Source organism: Otolemur garnettii, unplaced genomic scaffold (genome assembly GCF_000181295.1).
Source record: "Otolemur garnettii isolate 467f Iridium unplaced genomic scaffold, OtoGar3 scaffold00054, whole genome shotgun sequence".
NCBI lineage: Eukaryota > Metazoa > Chordata > Mammalia > Primates > Galagidae > Otolemur > Otolemur garnettii.
In genome coordinates, this window is record NW_003852449.1 from 8,099,925 (window position 1) to 8,105,891 (window position 5,967).

Below are 5,967 nucleotides of genomic sequence, written 5' to 3' on the forward strand. Positions count from 1 at the left end.
GTACTTGATTTATAAATGCTTGCAATGTGGGCTTTCTTTTGGTTTACTTAAACATGTCATGACAACCTAGTTTGTTATGTTATACTCACTATTCATGAATGTTCTAGCTATAGGGGACCAATGGCGGCCCACTACATTACTGCTTCCTTCTAAAAGAGCCCTAAATCTCATCTACTCAATAAATTCTAGTGGGTGCTAGGTGGGATTCCAGTCTTTGCTCTTCTGCCTCCATGAATATCCATGACTCAGGGTACTTCTCTGTGCTGCAAGTTCCTCATTTGTAAATCTTCACTATGACATAAGATTGTTTTAAGAATCAAGTTGATACCACAGAAGCACTTAGCACAGGGACTCACAAATAGTAAAACCTAGTAAGGTCTTCTTGTTACTGTTATTGTTTGCTAGGCTCTATCCTAAGTGCTAAGAATCTTATGGCAAAAAAAAAAAAATTAGAAAAGATGTTTATTCCCTTGAATTTTTCAACCATTAATTGAGTACTTTTTTTACTTTAAAATTTTGGTAAATTTATCGATAAGTTTGGGGGCAGCTTCTTTCTTTTTTTTATTTAAGTAGATTTAGGGAGTCGTAGTGTTTTTTGTTATTACACAGATGAAATGCACAGTGGAGAAGTCCCGGCTTTTACCACAGCTGTCACCTGAACCAAATACCCCGTACCCACGCCCCCCAGCCTCTCCTTCTGAGTCTCCAGTGCCCATGAAGTCACTGTACAGCCATACACACCCACTGCTTAGCGCCCACTTAAAACTGAGAACATGTAAATTAGAACAACCTCCATGAAAAACAGTTTGGAGATTTCTCAAAGAAATGAGTACATATTTAACTACCAGTTGAAAAAAGTGATCTATGAAAGAGGAAAAAATAAGATTGTGTAGGATTATAACATAGAAATTGTACCTAGGCAAAGAAGGTCACAGAAGTTTTCCTTTAGCAAAAGATGCAGTCTGTGACCTGAAGGTTGAATAGGAGCTAACCAGATTTTTCTTAAGGAGAAAAGGAAAGCCTTCCAGAACAAAGACAATCAAGCACGTAGACTCTGTAAGAAAGAGCTGCAGGGCCAATAAGTAGTAAGACACATCACATCACAAGGTAATTATTAACTTCGGGGAGAATGAAAAGTTGTTTAAGAAATTTAACCATAGCATACCTAGTAGAAAGAAAGTAAGGAAAAAATTGGCAATACTGGATAACTGAGTTCAAAACCTTTCTCAGTAGAGGAAAGAACCTGGGCTTTGAAGTCAGAGAGGCCAAGATCAGGTTCAAATGTGTAAAAGGCTTGGCTTTGTAACTTACAAAGAAATTTAACCATACCTACTTGGTCACATTGTGAATAATAATTACAAAGTTATAATAATGTAAACATTGATAAACCCAGTGGTTCTCAACCTGCCTAATGCTGTGGCCCTTTAATATAGTTCCTGTGGGTCGTGACCGCAGGTTGAGAACTGCTGGAACCAAGGATTATGTAAATATGATAAGAAGATAAGGGAGGAGAAATGTCTGTAGGAGAGGGGTGGATGGGGAATATGTCCGTGAGCTAAAATTTCATCTTCCTAATAGGAAGTCAGAGGCTAAGATGGACAACAAACAAAATCCAGAAATATCAGTATATGAATATCATTTATAAATATGAAGATCCTAGAAGAATTAGCTAAAGACTTAAAAGAGCTTGACAATGGGAAACAGAATTAGATAAGGGTAGGAATGGGCATAGGATTGGGTATTTTTTTTCATTGTAAGATTATAGTACTATTTTATTTTTAAACTATGCACATGCATAACCATGGCAGCTATGGAGGTGCACCACTAAGATTTCTTTCAGGAGAATCTGCTCTGAAGGTTCTACTGACAGAACCTGCTGTTGTCAGAATCTGCTGACAGCTCCTAGCTGCTGCTCTCATAAGCATGGTGGGGTTCTAGTGCCGGCCAATTGTAGTCTGAAACTCAACTCCTCTACTGGGCAATTTTGACTCAGGACTTCCCACTGGCCTGGCTGAAATCTCTTAAGAACTGTGGTCTGAGGCTCTTCCTACCCAATCTTCCCTTCCCTCTCCCCTTCTTCAGGTACCCAGTCTACTGGCATTCTGAATACTCTTCCTGTCTTCTTCCCTCTCCTTCATGCTTCACAGGAATCCCCCTGAATAACTGTCTTGCTTGTTTAATCCCACCTTAGTGACTGCTTCTCAAATGACTAAAACTGGTGAGATAATTTTGATAAAATTTTTAAAATCTAAAAATCAAAGTAGAAAACAGACCTCTAATGTTCAAATAGAGCTTTGCCATTTAAAAAAAAAAATTAAGGTGCTTGCTTCGGCAGCACATATACTAAAATTGGAACGATACAGAGAAGATTAGCATGGCCCCTGCGCAAGGATGACACGCAAATTCGTGAAGCGTTCCATATTTAAAAAAAAAAAAAAAAAAAAAAATTAAGGAAAAAATTGGCAATACTAGATAATTGAGTTCAAAACCTTTCCCAGTAGAGGAAAGAACCTGGGCTTTGAAGTCAGAGGGGCCAAGATCAGGTTCAAATGTGTAAAAAGCCTGGCTTTGTAACTTACAAAGTCTGTGATCTTGGGCATAATCAAGACTCCCATTGTTTGTACAAAGAACTTCTCTTTTGAGTTGTTCTTAAGGACTATTGAAATAATTCAGGTCAAATTATGCAAAATAACAACAGCAATCTCATGGAACTGCATAGAGGCCAATGCAGGTAAGAGTGTAAATTGATAATGGTGTTTTGTAATATACTATAAAGAGTCTCATTATATTTATAATTTTTGGCCTAGCAATTCCATTTATAGATATGTAGACCAAGGAAATAAATAGAAATATAGCAAAGTTTATGACCAAATATGTCTATTATTAAACTATTACAATCTTAAAAAGTTAGAAACAACAAAACATAGAAAAATAAGTACATAGGTAATATTCAAATATAGGAGTGAAATATATTTCTCAGCCATTAGAAAATATTTGTAATTTTGGAATGACATAAAAATGGCCACAATACCATACTAATCAGAAAATTTTCAAGATTATACTATATGTTATACAATTATACAAACACTAAGTTTATTTTTTATTTTATAGGTAGTACACTATATCAAGCCATGCCAAATTATTTGTTGTCGGTATATATGTGTATGTGGGGGAAGGAGAAAAAGGGATAAATAAGAAAAAAAATTTTTTAAATGGCAAATGTTAACAGTACATAACTCCAGGTGGCAAGATTATGTATTATCTTTTTTGTATTTTCTTAAATGTGGAAAATCTGAAAATAATCAGAATAGTGCAACAATGCGACAATTCCATTAACCAAAAGCTTAGCAGTGAACAGACTCTGAGCACACAAAGGATAAGTCTAACTAAGTGACAGGGACAAACAGCTGCTGCTGAACAGATTATTCCAAATTTAAGAAAATAAAGAAACTACCTCTCCACAGTGAGTCTGTCAGATAGAAAATGGAACAGGACAAGGAGCTTACAGACAGTCATCAATGGCATCAACACGCCATGATGGAAAACTAGAATTTATTATGATTAAGAAAAGAAAAGAGGGCGGCACCTGTGGCTCAGTGGCTAGGGTGCCAGCCCCATATACCGAGGGTGGCAGGTTCAAACCCAGCCCTGGCCAAACTGCAACAAAAAAATAGCTGGGTGTTGTGGTGGGCACCTATAGTCCCAGATACTCGGGAGGCTGAAGCAAGAGAATTGCCTAAGCCCAGGAGTTGGAGGGTGCTGTGAGCTGTGACAGTACAACACTCTACCGAGGGGAACAGAGTGAAACTCTGTCTCTAAAAAAGAAAGAAAGAAAAAAAGAGGGAGGAGAGAGAAGTGAAAATACAAAATAAGAGTTTAAAGAAAATAGGTCAGAGGGACAAATACACATTCCCCACAAATTCTCCATCTGCACTGAGGCAGGTGAATTTACATTCCACTCAGCGAGTTAATAGCATCAGAGTTACTTAAATTTCTGCCTCTCCAACAGACACGTTCCGTTTTCGTCACCACTAACGAGTGAAAGCGTAGAGTGTTATTTTATGGAAATAAGTGGAAACCACCATAGATACTGTTCTCCATCATTGTGTTTGTACCAAGTCAAGGATGAACCACAGCTGACAAGACAAGAAAGACCTGTTTTTCAAAAGCATAAATGGAATCTTTTTCTTTCCTTTTTGTTATGTTGTTGTTGTTGCTTGGATTTTTTTTTTATTTCAGGTTAATGTGAGGGTACAAACAACCAAATCACAAAATTTTAATTTTAATATTGAAAGACCCTCTTGTAGCTCTGTCCTTCATCCTAAAGGTGTGACATACATTCCTACATTGTGTCCATTAACACAAGTGGGAACACCCCAAAGACCGCTCGCTGCTCCCTGGACCTCATTCCCCCTCCCTCCAACTTGAATTAAAAAGAGTTTTTCTCCTATGTGGGAATGTATCAGATCATGTACTGACTTCATATTAGTATTGAGTACATTGGATACTTGCTTTTTCAATCTTGTGATACTTTACTAAGAAGAATGTGTTTCAGCTCCACCCAGGCTAATACAAAAGACGTAAAGTCACCATCTTTTTAAAGGTTGAATGATATTCCATGTTACACATGTATCACATTCCTAGGTTGGTGGGCATTTAGGTTGTTTCCACATCTTGGCAATTGTACAGTGAGCTGTGATAAACAATCTAGAGCATATGTCCTTATGATAAAATGATTTTTTTTTTCTTCTGGGTAGTTGCCTAGTAGTGGTATTGCAGAGTCAAATGGGAGGTCTAGTTCGAGTTCTTTGAGGATTCTCCATATTTCTTTCTGAAGAGACTGTGTTAGTTTGCAGTTCCACCAACAGTGTAAAAGTGTTTGGATTTCTGCTTTTGTTTTTGTTTTTTTTATTTCAAGTTAATGTGAGGGTAAAAACGGTGTGAGTCCCAAAGCATCTGTAGCTTTGGGACTTTGTGATGTGGGGAATGTTTTTCTTTCTTTGATTCTTCTTCTATTTTCTAATTTACAATCTACGGTTGGATTAATGAATTAAAGCAGCCAACCAGTACTCCAGTATACAAAGAGGGCTAAAATGCCACAGGCATAATTTTTTTAATTTATAGTTTTCTGCAAAGGATTCTTTACATAATAATAGCAAAAGACAACAGCTGTTGCATCCTATTTGGCAAGCACCATACTAAAGGCTCCTAAAATGCTTCATTTAAATGCCATAGCAACCTTATCTGAGATAGGTGCTATTTTCCAAATTTTACAGGTAAGGGCATTAAAATCCAGGAAGATAAAGAAATGCAGAAAATCACACAGAAACTGGACAACCTAGGATAAGAACCCAGGTAGTCTGAGTCCCGGCCTCATCATCTTTACTAGAGACTTCTTCTACCCTAACCTCATTCCAGGGTGGCACTGGATGAGCCTGGCCTCATGGCATTTGCCCTTAGGTAGTCCCTTCCCCCCAGGTGTGGACGGGGCCCAGTGACAGACTTCTGAGATTAGGATACAAAAAGACTGTAGCTTCAACATTTCTCTTTCTCAGGAGTGAGAGACGCAAGTTGACTGAAGGGAGCAAAGGCAGAGCTAAACAGTTCTTTGTGGAACAGAAACAGGAGATGGGGGTGTTTGAGAAGGGGTAAAATGGGAAGTGACGAGAGAGGAAAAGAGAGAATCCCCAGTGCTGTAAAATAAAGAACAATGACTTGGAAAAGAAGCACCTGGAATGGCAATTTTGCTAAAGAAGTGTCAATCATTCCAACCCACAAATGGATCAATAAATTGTGGTATACGTACACCATGGAATATTATGCAGCCCTAAAGAAAGATGGAGACTTTAACTCCTTCATGTTTATATGGATGGAATTAGAAAATGTTCTTCTTAGCAAAGTGTCTCAAGAATGGAAGAAAAAGTATCCAATGTACACAGCCCTATTTTGAAACTAATTCATAGCTTT

The 5,967-nt window shown here is 37.7% G+C and overlaps 1 non-coding gene across 1 annotated transcript; it reads left to right on the plus strand.

The window, feature by feature from the left end:
* The first annotated feature begins 2,319 nt into the window (after positions 1-2,319).
* LOC111726125 lies at positions 2,320-2,426 on the plus strand. The gene has a single exon (XR_002773983.1). It is a non-coding gene; the product is annotated as a U6 spliceosomal RNA (small nuclear RNA).
* The last annotated feature ends 3,541 nt before the right edge of the window (positions 2,427-5,967 follow it).